The 13,867-nt window shown below is 36.1% G+C and overlaps 1 protein-coding gene and 1 pseudogene across 3 annotated transcripts in view; both read left to right on the plus strand.

Moving 5' to 3' along the window:
* The window catches only part of MARCHF1 (membrane associated ring-CH-type finger 1), an 814,327-nt gene that overhangs the window by 335,905 nt on the left and 464,555 nt on the right, over nt 1-13,867 (plus strand). The window lies entirely within an intron of this gene.
* Nucleotides 5,507-6,186, plus strand: LOC121481238 (annotated as a pseudogene).

Below are 13,867 nucleotides of genomic sequence, written 5' to 3' on the forward strand. Positions count from 1 at the left end.
CCTTTAGAATCTATTAAGACTTGTCTAATGGCCTAACATGTGATTTAGCTTGGAAGATGTTTCATGTGCACTTGAGAAATAAGGTGTATTTTATTGCTTTTGGATGGAATAATCTATAAATATCTGTTAAATCCATTTGTTCTTAATGTTTCATTTAAGGCTGATATTTTCTTATTAAATTTCTGTCTGGATGATTTATTCATTGATGTAAATGGGTATTAAATTCCCTACTCTTATTCTATTGCTATTTCTTCCTTTAGGTCAGTTAATATTTGCTTCATATATTTAGGTTTTTCTCTGCTAGGTGCATAAATATTTACAATGTCATACTCTTTTGTTGGATTAACTGCTTTATTGTTATGCCACACCTTTCTTTGTTTCTTATTATAGTATATGTTTTAAACTCTTTTGTTTGATATAAGTATAACTACTCTAGCTTTGGATTTCCATTCTCATGAGATATCTTTTTCCGTTCCTTAACTTTCAGTGTATGTGTGTCCTTACATGTTAGATGAGTCTGTTGTAGACAGCATATAGGTAGTAAGTCTTGTTTTTATTTATTCATTAATTATTTATTTATTTTGATTTTGTTTTCATTTTAATCCATTCAGCTACAGTATGTATTTGGAGAATTTAATTTAATCCATTATTTTTAAATTAATTATTGGTAGGTATATGAGTATTGCCATTTTGATAAGTGTTTTCTGGATGTTTTTGTATTTCCTTTCTGTTTCTTTTTCTGTTGATCTCCTCCTTTGTGGTTTGATTACTTCCTTTGGTGGTATGCTTATATTCCTTTCCTCTTATTATTTGTGTATTTACTGTAGGCTTTTACTTTGTAGTTACCACGAAGTTTGCATATCCGTTTATATCTATGACAGTTCATTTTACGTTGATGACAACTTAGGTTTGACCTCATTATAAAGCTCAAAATTTTTACTGCCTCCCTGAATTGTATATTTTGATGTTATATTTTACACAATTTTATCTTGTGTATCCTTATCCAATTTTGTAATCATAGCATTTTTACTACATTTGTCTTTTAATTTTCATAGTAATTTTATTTAAAAAAATTTAATATATATATATATATATTAAGGATTTTATTTATTTGACAGAAAGAGAGCACTCATGTGAGCAGGGGGAGGAATAGAAGCAGAGAGAGAGAGAAGCAGACTCTGTGCTGAGTATGGAGCCCAATTCGGGGCTTGATCTCATGATCTGGAGATCATGAGCCAAAACCAAGAGTCAGATGCTTAACTGACTGAACCACCCAGGCACCCCTTAATCTTCATACTAGTTTAGAAGGGATTAACCCACTAACTTTACTGTGTACCCTTCCAGTGGTATTTATTTTCTCATGTGTATTTTTGGTATTAATTAGTGTCCTTTCTCTTTAATTTTATTTTATATTAGTTTATTTTTAGTGAATTATAAACATTATTTGTTTGTAGCACTTGAAACCATGCAACTGGACATAATAAATTTAGTAATATAAGTAAGGTTTAATAATCTCACTTTATAACAAATTATCTTTAACATAAAATAATGCCACAGGATTTATGAGTGTATCATTTATAAATTGGTAAACAGTTATCTAGATAGGGTGAAATTGAGACCAATGGATATAAGAAAAAAAGATTAGGGGGAGATATACAAATTTCATTAAAATCGTCATCAAATTAGATTTTTAAAATATACCACATTAATAGAAAACTTGAGATACAGTAAGGCCAATGGATCATGAGACAATTATCATTAAAAAGAAACTATCTTACAATTCTCTGGAGAAGGGGGGCATGTCACGTAATGCAGGGGGCCACACAAGGAAGCACAGGGATTGAGCAAGAATATTGTGGTGTTCACTAGAAGGAACTGGTGAATCAGTGTAGGTAGGCTTAGATTGGCTAGCTTTAATGACTTTAGAAGGCTCTGTGGCATAGGGGCTGTCCATAGTTTTCTGGCATCTGGCCCTGGGGTGATTATATCTGGAGTATAAGAGCCTTATAAAGAAGGTGGTTGTAGTTGTGGATGCTAAATTGGTTGATTTTGTTTTGAAAAGTGTGCTCCCAGGAGCAGGATTCTTCTCAGAAAGAAAGAATGTCGGTCAGTGGGAGAGAGGCAAATGAAGAGGGCAAGAAGTCAAAGGAGCGGGTTTGAAGATTATTATGGGGGCTATCCACAGCTAGCTGTATCTAGGAGACATGCAAAGCAGCTGCTAAAGCATAAGTTTGCAGAAGCTAGAAATATGGTTAATATATTAAATGAACTGGAAAATATATCTGTCCTGGTTACTCGGGTTTGTTCCCTAGACCATTCTCTGCCTTCCTCTGCTGTTGCTCTGGGGCTTGAGGGGCTGGCCTTACTGTATTGCATCACTCCATCTGCCTTTCCTTCAGGATTGCAGTTGTACTCAGCAACTGCCGAGGATTGGAAAGGGGAAGAAGAATGGGTCTGGACAGGTCTGGACATTTAGATTATTCTTGCCCCATTCTGACCTTGTTCTGCCTCTAATTATAACCTCTATTAGGCAGCACTTCACCACCTCAGCTTTTCCCAGTCTCTGGAAATACTCACCTGTCCCTTTATACTTAGGGCTATGAATTATCATTGTTTCTACCCCATGAGTGCTTCCCCATCTCTTAGATTTTCTGCATATGTCTTTAAATGATCTCTTCAATAAACTATCTTTAATTAAACTATGACCATGTCATTTTTTCCCCCTGCTGATACTCTAAAATGCTGCCACACTATTCCTAGTAAGGCATGGCCCTGCCAGTCCAAGCTTGGTGAAGAAAGGTGCCCTTTGTACTAATAAAAGGGTACCTGTTGCCTTTGTCTACCTCTACAGCTGGATGCAGGGCTTTGTTAGTAAACACAGGCTCCATGTTAGCTCCCAGTAGCCTCTCTGCCTTGTTCTTCTCAAATTAGACAAGAGAATGGAAAAACTATGCTGCCCTTCTTCCTATGGAAGAATAGCAAATAGAGAGAGAAATGGAAAAGTCCCTGTCTGTCACACAAAAGGTTTATGGATGTGATTCTCTTTCCTAATAGAAGTATACATTAAGAATGTGACTCTGCTTATAATTCATAATTTTATAAGATTGTATTCATTTAGATAGAATAATAATCCTGTGATTCTTAAGATATGAAAGCTATAGATATTATGTTTATGGCCTTCTGTAACAAAATATTAGTTTACATTTTATATTCATTGATTTTTCCATTATATATATTATGGACTTACATATGAGGTTATTTATATATGGAAACACGTAAGATGTAGAACTTCTTTTTGATGGAAATTAACAGATATATTGATGAGACCCAACTTGAGCGTGCTCTGAACTAATATCTTCTAGAACTTAGAGATTTTGTGAGGATTTGAGAAAAATTTGTACAGAAAAATTAAAGCATTTCTGATAAGGTGGGCATGCGGAAGAGTAAAAAATGAAGATGAGGGATAGAGGAATTCAGATAGCCAGAGATGACTATAGCAGTATCCAGCAAATGGAAGACCAGAGAAGCAGACCTACTGGGGCTGAGAAAGGGTTCCAAAATAGTAGTTGATAAGTGACTGAGATTTATTGCTTATCAATGTACATTTTCATTTTTATGGTATATTCATACTTTCTAGCATTAACTATAGTTGTAATCTGGCTTTGGATTTCATCATTCCTCATCTCTAAGTACATTTTCTTTCTTGATCATCTGAGAAGTGGCATGGTTTTAAATATCATCTATATTCCAACAACAATTAGAAAATTTCTACCTCCACTCTAGTCCTCTCTCCTGAATTTCAAACTTGCATGTCTAATCGCCTACTGGATACATTTGCTTGAATGTCTAATAGACATCTCACATTCAATATGCCTTTCCCACTCTCAGATCTGCTCAACCCACTATCTCAGCTGGACACACCACCCTGCATCCATTTATTCAAGGCCAAAATCTTAGGGTTACATTTTGTGCTTTTCTCTTTCCTTGTATTAAATTAATTGTGAAATCTTGGTGCTTCTACCTTTTATTGGTGTTCAATTTGCCAACATATTGAATAACACCCACTGCTCATCCCATCAAGTGCCCCCCTCAGTGCCCATCACCCAGTCGCCCCCACCCCTTGCCCACCTCCCTTTCCACCACCCCTTGTTCGTTTCCCAGAATTAGGAGTCTCTCATGTTCTGTCTCCCTTTCTGGTATTTCCCACTCATTTTCTCTCCTTTCCGCTTTATTCCCTTTCACTATTTTTTATATTCCCCAAATGAATGAGACCATATAATGTTTGTTCTTCTCCGATGGACTTATAAATACAGATCTTCAAAGCAGTTTGCTTCAGTCTTTCAATCCCCTCTTCAAGGTGTTGTATAGAAACAATGACAACCAGCCAGTGGTATCTGTAAAATTGCTGAGAAACAAATAAACAAAAAAAGTTGCTTGGAAACCATAATTTAAGGGGTGTATCTCTGGGTGGAGATAAGGTCTCAGAACCTCATTACCATTAATTCAAACTAAAACATACAGCATTTCATGGACCCATTTTTAACAGCTTTTTAAAAATAAAAATCTCTTAATTGAATCTAATTTCTTTAAGGTTTTCATCCACATAAAGTTTACTTAGAACCCCAACCCAATGTGTTTGTTTTCAGTATTTTCATTTAAAAAGCTTAACATTTTTTTTGCCAGTGTCAGTATTTCTTTCTTGTTCTTGTTCTTGTTCTTGTTCTTGTTCTTGTTCTTGTTCTTCTTCTTCTTCTTCTTCTTCTTCTTCTTCTTCTTCTTCTTCCTTCTTCCTTTTAAAATCTTCTTTTAAAATATCTGATGGTTTATTTACATGGAAATACTGGGTTATGTAGGTATTTTGCTTCCTTGAGAAGTTTATGCACAAGTTTCTAATCAATAGGCAAACAAAGAGGGAATTTTATATACTCTACATTGAAAAGTATGTTTAGTTATTTTCTTTCTAAAAGTTATGAGGTTATTAATTTCCTAAACTAGTCCAAGGAATTTGCTTTTATATTTTATAGTTAGGGTTTAGGTAGTGATCGTTACTCTTCTAAACCTATGGAGAACCTCCAAATTGTATTCATGTAAAAGAGGATGAATATTTAACATAAATCTACAGAGAAGCTGTGGATATAAGTTGTGGTTGTCAGGTTGTTGATGAATCGTTTATTTACCATGAGCACAGAGTAATGCTACTGCTACTCCCTATTTATACCCTGTGTATGTTTCTGCATCCATTTACAAGATCCTAGGTGAACCTTTTAAATACTGATTTCCCTAAAACAGTTAATAAAATAGTTGACTCTTTGATAAGAGACAATAATGTCACATATTCACGTGATACATTATCTTAAAAAATTATACAACTACTCTTCTGTTGGTCAAAATGTTGACTAAAATATAAAAATTTATTCACATGCATAAAATTAATGGAAATCAGTGGCATTTTCTATTTGATATCTTGCTAACAGTATAACATGCTATGATGCACAACACCATCTGAAGGCATCTGGAAGATAATCCAGCCCTGGAGAAACTATTGTTTCATATTCAGGGGAATGTGGACTTTGTGTTCCTGAAAGACCTCACTGAGATGAGGGACAGGATGTTGACCAATAAGGTTCAAGCTGGGACGTGTGTCAATGCCATAGCTCTGTGTGAAGTCACTGCCCCTCTTCCCCCGCCCCAAGAACACTAGAAAGATCTCTTTCCTTTAGGCTTTAGGGATCTCCAGGGACACCATTGAAACCCTGAGTGATGTGCAGCTGATTAAGACTAGAGACAAACTCGAAGCTAGTGAAGCCACACTGCTGAATAGCTCCCTCTTCTCCTTTGGGTTGAGTATCCAGCAGGTGTTTGACAGTGGCAGCATCTGCAACCTTGAAGCATTTTGGCAACACAGAGAAAGTACTTCCTGCTTCCTGGACGGAGGCCACAGCATTGCTATCACCTGCCTGGAGATTGGTTACCCAGATGTTGCATCAGTACCTCATTTTAACTCATGGATAGAGGCAGGTCCTGGCTTTCTCTGTGTAGACTAATTACATCTTCCCGCTTGCTGAGAAGGTCAAGGCCTTCTTGGCTGATCTGTCCTCATTTGTGGCAGCAGCCCCAACCAAAGTTGAAGCAAAGGAAGAGTTCAAGGGGCTGGAGGAGGATATGGGATTTGATCTCTTTGACTAATCACCAAAAAGCAACCAAGTCAGCCAGCTCTATTTCTAAAACAAGGAAATAAAGACTTCTCTAAAAATATAATAATAATAATATAATATTACATGTATTTAGAGGTAAATGTGTGGAAGTCAAGTCATAACATATATCTTTGTTAAATTCTCTGGATGTGGGAACAAGAGACCTGTATGTGAGATGCCCAACTCTATCATCTCTTGTCTGAGTGACTTAATAAAAATCATTTAACGTCTCTGAACTTTCGTATTGTCTTTTATAAAAGTGGGCTAAAGATGACAAATAAGCATTCTGAGAATTAAGTTAGTACTACACCTACAAAAAAAAAAAAAACAACAAAAAAGAGCTTCGTAAACTGAAATATTTCTGTTTGTAAAGTACTGGGCTGTGCCATGATTTTTTGTTTTTTAATAAAATTAGTGTTGTCCATAATATTTACCATAGAGTCTTTTCAAAGTTCAGATGAAAAGCTATTAATGAGGTAGTCATGACATATACTTTATCTTTTGAATGAAAAATAGTGACAATCTTGCAGGTAGTATTTTAATTTTTATTTTATTAACTGTAATGTTTCTTGATCTCACTCCATACTGTATTGACATATACCTGAGTCTTGGTTTTATCCACATATATATGCATTTGGTTATTTAAGCTTGTTGCAACCTTAACTCTGTTAAGTGGATTTGTTAATTTGGCCTTACTTGTATATTAAAGAATACTTTTATTGTGAATTTTACTCAGTGATAGATGAGTATAGATGAATTAAACATATATTATAATAAATACTTAAGAAACCCAAACCACAAAAAATATTTTGACATTTTCTCTGTCACTATAGACCCTAAAAGATTTGTCTTAGTTGGTGATGATGACTTATAATATATAAATAATTTACCTTGGATTTTGTTTTATTTTTTATTTTATTTTTTTACATTTTATTTATTTATTCATGAGAGACAGAGAGAGAGGCAGAGACACAGGCAGTGGGAGAAGCAGGCTCCATGCAGGGGGCCCCATATGAGACTCGATCCCGGGTCTCCAGGATCACTCCCTGGGCTCAAGGTGGTGCTAAACCGCTGAGCCACCCGGGCTAGCCTACCTTGGATTTTAGAGTTGTTCATATAATTAAAGAAATTGCAAACTAAATTAATTTTCTTATATGCAGTCTCTAGTTTAATAATTCTGAAACTCAGTTTAGTCATTGGCCACTTTTGAGAATCAGTGTAAGATATTATTCTTCTCTACAGAAGAATATGCAAATTCCCACACACTGGATATATTGCATGAGGTTTCAGAAGATTCCTGGATCTCTATTGATGTCCATAGATCCACAGCACCCATATCATGGTATCTTGCTTGAGTAATGAATTATTTTTTCTTTCTTAAACTGAGGTATAACTGACATAATGTATTAGTTTGAGGTGTACAACATCATAATTTGGTATTTACATATATTGCAAAATGATCACAGTAAGTTTCATTATCATCCTCCACTGTACATGGTTTTAATTTTTTTAATGAGATCTTAAAGTCATCATCACAGGAACAACATTTTGGAGTAGTTGGTTTTTATTTAAAAAAACAGACATTTGGATATAATTTATAACACACAAAAATGAAAAAGAAACTTTCCTGTAGCCCCATCTGGAGGAATTCACTTTTCTCTTGGCATTAACCATGCCATCAAATCCTGTTATACTGCTTCACCTGTAATAACTGGGTGTTACGTCATTGAACTGAAACAACCAGTCTTCTTGCTAGTAAACATTTAGCATGCTTATATTTTTTTAATATTATAACCCAACTACAGAGAACTCACCTGTAGCTAATGAAAGATTTCCAGAAGTTAGATTGTAGAATAAAAGGTTACAAACTTTTTTTATTTTTTATTTGTTTTTTATTTGTATTTATTTATTTATTTATTTATTTATTTATTTATTTATTTACAAACTTTTTTTTAAATCTTCAGATTAAATTACCCTCTGGAAATGTTTTACCAGCTTTAATTACTACCAAGAGTTGATAGCCAAGGTCCCACTCTGCTGATTCCTTGCCCCTACTAGATATTGGTACTCAAATACAAGGCTGCAACTTTTGAATATAAAACTTAGAATTTCATGATTAAGTAGGCTTTAAAAATCAAGCTAAATTATCTATGATTTATACAGTATCAAAAACATCTTTGACTACTAGGGTCTGGTCACCACAAATGTGGCAAAGGAGTAGAAGCCTCAGAACAGATAATAAGGCAGCTTTTCTACTTGTGATACTTGGAGCTTGGAAGAGCAGGGGTCAATAAAGTAGGCAAACACAGCTGTTAGACAACCAGAGTTTGTATCTCAGTGTTAAGGCATTTTAACTATAAAATCATAGGCAAATTATGTAATCACTCTATCAGTCTGAAATCTGGTTTATGCCTTTGGAAAATAGAGTTAATATTATTGTCCATTTCATAGATTATTTTTTTTGCCAAGGTTAAATATTGCAAATCAGGATCTTAGCATGGTACATACTAGGAGTAGGTAAACTTAGTATAACTTTACTATTATTATTCTTTGTTGGTATTGGTAACCATTTTTATGATATTGTAGCCTGTTGCAAAACAAAAAATAATTTGGGCAATGCAGATTTATTTCATTATTGTATTATCATTTTGGGTACTTTAACTTCAGAAAGATTTTTTGTTGTTGTACTTGGTGTTTTGGATATATTCTGAAGTTCATTTTTATGAAGCTGATGACTAGAAAATCACGGTTTAATGTGTTAAAATTGGATAGAAAAATGAACAATGGAACATATGGAAAAGTGGGAAACTAAGGTGAAATTGCAAGGCATACTTTTGACTTCTCAGCATATTTGTCATAAAGGAATCATTATGCCTCTTGTACATTTTTCTGTTGCTTTTTTTCAAAGAAAGTAAAATTTTAAGAAAGATACTTCTAACAAAATATCTCTGAACTTGAACATCTTTTTTATTTTAGATGTAATCACCCATTTTTAAGTAGACAAACACTGTAGTTTCAATTAACATGGTATGTTGCACATAAGCTAAAGCAGCAGTATCCCACTTCAGGCTCTTGCTCCAGAGGCAGTTACTGGAAACCATTCTTTTACTTTTCTTAGTGACTGCACTCATTAATATTTATTACTCATACTTCTAATTCTTGCAAGTATTCTTGGATTACCACAGACACAGATAAAATTTAGCTTATTTAGGGACGCCTGGGTGGCTGGCTCAGTGGTTGAGCATCTGCCTTCGGCCCAGGGCGTGATCCTGGAGTCCCTGGAACAAGTCCCACATTGGGATCCCCGAGGAGAGCCTGCTTCTCCCTCTGCCTGTGTCTCTGCCTCTCTGTGTGTCTCTCATGAATGAATAAATAAAATCTTAAAAAAAAGAAATTTAGCTTATTTATATAACCACCCCCAACCATTGCTACTCCCCCATATTTTAATGTTTTAAGTGGGATTATTATGATGAGCTATTCTATGAATAGCTTTGTAACTTTAAATACATAAAGAATCTCCTATATATTGTTCCATGAGCCGCAGACATTAACTTTTGACTTTTTACGACAAGCCATGAGAATTTTATATTCTCCACCCTAAACCTCCATCATTTATCTCCCTTCAACTTTCCATAAAATTCCGATACAGCTTTGTGTGGTGGAGGGTTGTTTGTCTCGCTCCCCGCCTTTTATAGCCTTTTATAGACCAAAATGTAGCATAGCTCTCTTACATGTTCAAGATTATCTTCTCGTACCATCTTCTTCTCTCCACTTACCTACCTCTTCTGATCCTTTTCAGTTCACCACTCTAGTCTCAGTTTGCCAGTTGGAAATGCCTTCTTCTCAAAGACATACTGGTGCATTCATGCTGAGAGTCATGCTGCAGTGCTTATCAGTTCCATATAAATGTATTATATGTGATACGAGGTTAATCGCTAAGTAGAGCCTTTTATAAGCTTTAGCTCCTCCACAATGTGATTTTCTCCCGCTTTCTTGCATTCCCTCCGGTGCCTAATACCGTTCTGGACACCCAGTAAACATCCTTCAAGTTGTTTAATTGTAAATAAAAGTCATTACACTCAGGCATGTCATTTACGTTAGGGTGAATCTTTTGTGTTAAAATGAACCTTTAATAGAAAATGCTTCTGTCAACAGGTAGTTTGATCTTGAAGAAGGATGAAAACATAGATGGCAGGTCTTTATACAGGTTACTGGAGAGCCGCTTTTCATCTTCACTGACAGAGTTTATGTTAAGAATAAGCTTTAGTTTTAGGAATAGTAATAAAAATACTTGTATTGCATTTGAAAGGGTATAGAACAATAGAAAAATATATAAACTTATCTTCTAAATTCTTTAAACAACAAACTAGATTCTCGTTTTTCTCTCCCCCCCCCAAAAAAAAACATCTTTGGTGGGGGGAATACTTGTGTCCTAGGAGATATTTTAACTTACTGCTATAGTATAATAACATTCTGTTTGGGTATTGTAATAGCACTGCAGGCGACAGATGGCAGTTCCACTTGTGGTGAGCCCAGCATAATACGTAGAGTTATCAGATCACTATGCTGTACACCTGAAACTAATGTAACATAGTCAACTATACTTCACTAGAAAGAAATCAAATTCTAAATTTAAAATGGACTTTTTATAAAAGATTTTATTAAAAGAGTCCAGAAATACTATTGTTTATAAACAGAGGAAAAAGGACCATTTGTCTTATATATTGCTTTGTATATTGTATACTGTCCCCTAAATGGTTTTACTTTTCCAAGGGTTTTTTTCTACTGACTGGTTTCAGTTTGTCACTTATAAAATCTCTATGAAATTGGAAGCCAGAAAGGAAAAGAAGACAGTTTTTCAAAAGTTGTTTTCTCAAAAGAATACAATGTTAAGAGAAATACAGTTTTTTAAAAAAACTTACATCTGTGAGAAATAAAGCATTTAAAAATTATCTATGGATTTAAAAAGAGCATTTGAAACTATGAAATCCCTGATGTGTGTTTCTCATAGGACTTTAATGGCTGCTACCTACAAATCCTAGAGTAAATTTAAAAGGTTGCTCCAAGTGTCATATTCAAGTAACCCTAGATTTATCACTTAATAATGTCACTAGAAATCAATCCAAAGAAGATGAAATTTAATAAGGTTTAATATGCCCAGCAGTGCATGCACACTACACCTATTTTTGGACAGCAAGTGGTGTCCATCAGTGCTTCCCAGTCCATGGAAATGTTCCGTTCTTCTGTGTATAATGAGGTGATCACTAGCCACATGTGGCTGCTGAGCACTTAACAGGTGGCTAGTATGACTGAAATAATGAATTTTAATTTCATTTCGCATGTGGCTAGTGGCTAATGTATTGGACAATACAGTCGTAGAGAAAAGGAGAACTTGGATACAATGTTAGTGTCCTGGCAGGAAGTAGTTGTACAATCAACAGGACTTAAGTAAAATTAAATTGTGACCATATATTTGTAGAAGTAGATTACATCACAGAATAGCTCAAAAGATGGGAAAGAGTAATTGAGAATCATTGTGAGGCTCTTACAGTACAAAAATAAAGTAATATAAAGAGTGGTTTTCAACAAGTAGTGCTGGGACAATTAGATGTCCATGGGCAACTAAATTGACTTTGACATAGACATCACACCTTGTATAATGTTAACTCAAAATGGATCACATTCCTGTGTATATGATGTAAAACTATAAAACTTTTATAAGAAACCAGAGGAGAAAAATCACTTTTTCCTTTTGCTAGGCAGAGTTCTTGGATACGATACAAAAAGTGTACTCCAAAAAAAAAAGAAAAAAAAAAAAGAGAGAGAGAGAGAGAGAAAAGAGTAATTGGACTTTATAAAAATTAAATATTTTGCTATTAAAAAAAAACTTAACTGAAAAGACTCCAGGAAAGAGTCCAGCAAAGTAGGTACAGGGATGAAGGAAATAATAAGGCCAAGGCGAAGCCCGGAGACAAGCTGGGGCGGGGGTGCCTTTTTACCCAGAGTTGGTGGGGCTAGAGAATCAAATGATGCTACCAAAACCCAGACCAGCTCAATCCCTGGGAGGGGGCCCTCCAAGGGGAGCTGCATTTGGTGAGGAGAATAGCCATTGGCAAAACTACGGAGGCAGGGGGTACCCCAAGAGATAAATGGTCGACCTGTAACGTTTGCTCTCAACTTTCCTACTTTTACTTCCCAGGTGGGCTCAGGAGGGTGGGAGAGCCTGCCCGTGGTAGGCCACGGAGGTTGGCTTCTCAGCATGTAACGAGGAGCAGAAGGAGAGCACGTGGGCTGGGGAGAGTGCTCCTCTGATACTACTCTCTTTACCAGTCCGTTTCTATTTTCGTCCTTTGATTAACTTCAGGAACATGCATTCCAGGAGTGCCTGGGTGGCTGAGTCGGCTAAGCATTGGACTCTTGGCTTCTGCTCAGGTCATGATCTCAGGGCTCTGGGATCGAGCCCCAGGTTGGGCTCCATGCTCAGTGGGGAGTCTACTTGAGATTCTTTTTCTCCCTCTCCCCTCTCCCCACTCATGCATGTGTGCTCTCGCTCTCTCTCTCTGTCTCTCTCTTTAAAGTTAAAAGAAAGAAAAAAGAAAAGAAGAGAAAAGATGCATTCCCAACGTGGGAGGAATCTGCAGATCCGTGGCCACCGTCTCTTTACAGAGCAGGGCAGTTCAGTCATAGTCTTACCTGTATCTTAGATTATACTGAACGTCTAGGTATTTTGCTTTTTTCCAAAGCTATTTTTAGTTTGATTTGTGGCCAAAACTCCCTCTGGAGAAAGCTTGGGAAGATCTACAGTGTATACTTGTTGCCATATTGCAGTTTTTCAAGATAACAAACCTCCTTCTAAGTTAATATGTTGCACGTCTATAAACTGATTTAGGTCCAGGGTTAAGTTAAGGGGTGGTGAAACCCCAATGGTGACTTGATTCAAGTTTATCCCCACCACATGTAGGAGCTTTATTTCCTATTTTATCCAGAATCCTTGGTGAATACTCCCACACTGATAGTATTGGCTTCATCCAATGTCACAATTTCTCGTTCTTACTATATCACCCTTAGATTGTTTCCCAACACCCCCTTCAGCTCTTACCAAATGAAGTTATCCAAGATCCTGCAATTAAGAAAAAAAAGAGCCTGCAATTCCTTCAGTATATATGGTTTCCCCTTTTGGAAAGGACTATGCACTTTTGTCTCTGGTTAGTACTCGAGTATAAGACTCATTATTAGGCTGGAGACAATGAGGGGTGATGGTGATGATCCTGAGAATAATCGGCATGTTGAAAGGCAGCTGCACAAAGTGAAGTCCCTGAAACATTTCTTTGCAGGGACGACCGCTTCTGGGAGCTAGAGTTCAGAAGCTGCTTCCATTGACAAGAACATTCCAGGACGATTTGTTTTCATTTCAGAATTTCAGCTTTGATGGGTTTTGCCCAGGGTCTAAATCCCTGTGATTGTGGCTCCACGCCTTCCCAACTGGCTTGTCTCCATTAGCATGGATGATTTGGCAAGTTGTCCACTTCACTAACATTGCAACTCTGCGTCTCCTACAGTTAGACCTTGGGTTTGATCCTTAGCCTTGGTCTGTCCTAATCTACGACAAATCAGGGAGTTTTAAAGCTGCTATTAATATTCTGTATATTCACCTGTGACGTGAATTGATCACT

Source organism: Vulpes lagopus, chromosome 23 (genome assembly GCF_018345385.1).
Source record: "Vulpes lagopus strain Blue_001 chromosome 23, ASM1834538v1, whole genome shotgun sequence".
Taxonomy (NCBI): domain Eukaryota; kingdom Metazoa; phylum Chordata; class Mammalia; order Carnivora; family Canidae; genus Vulpes; species Vulpes lagopus.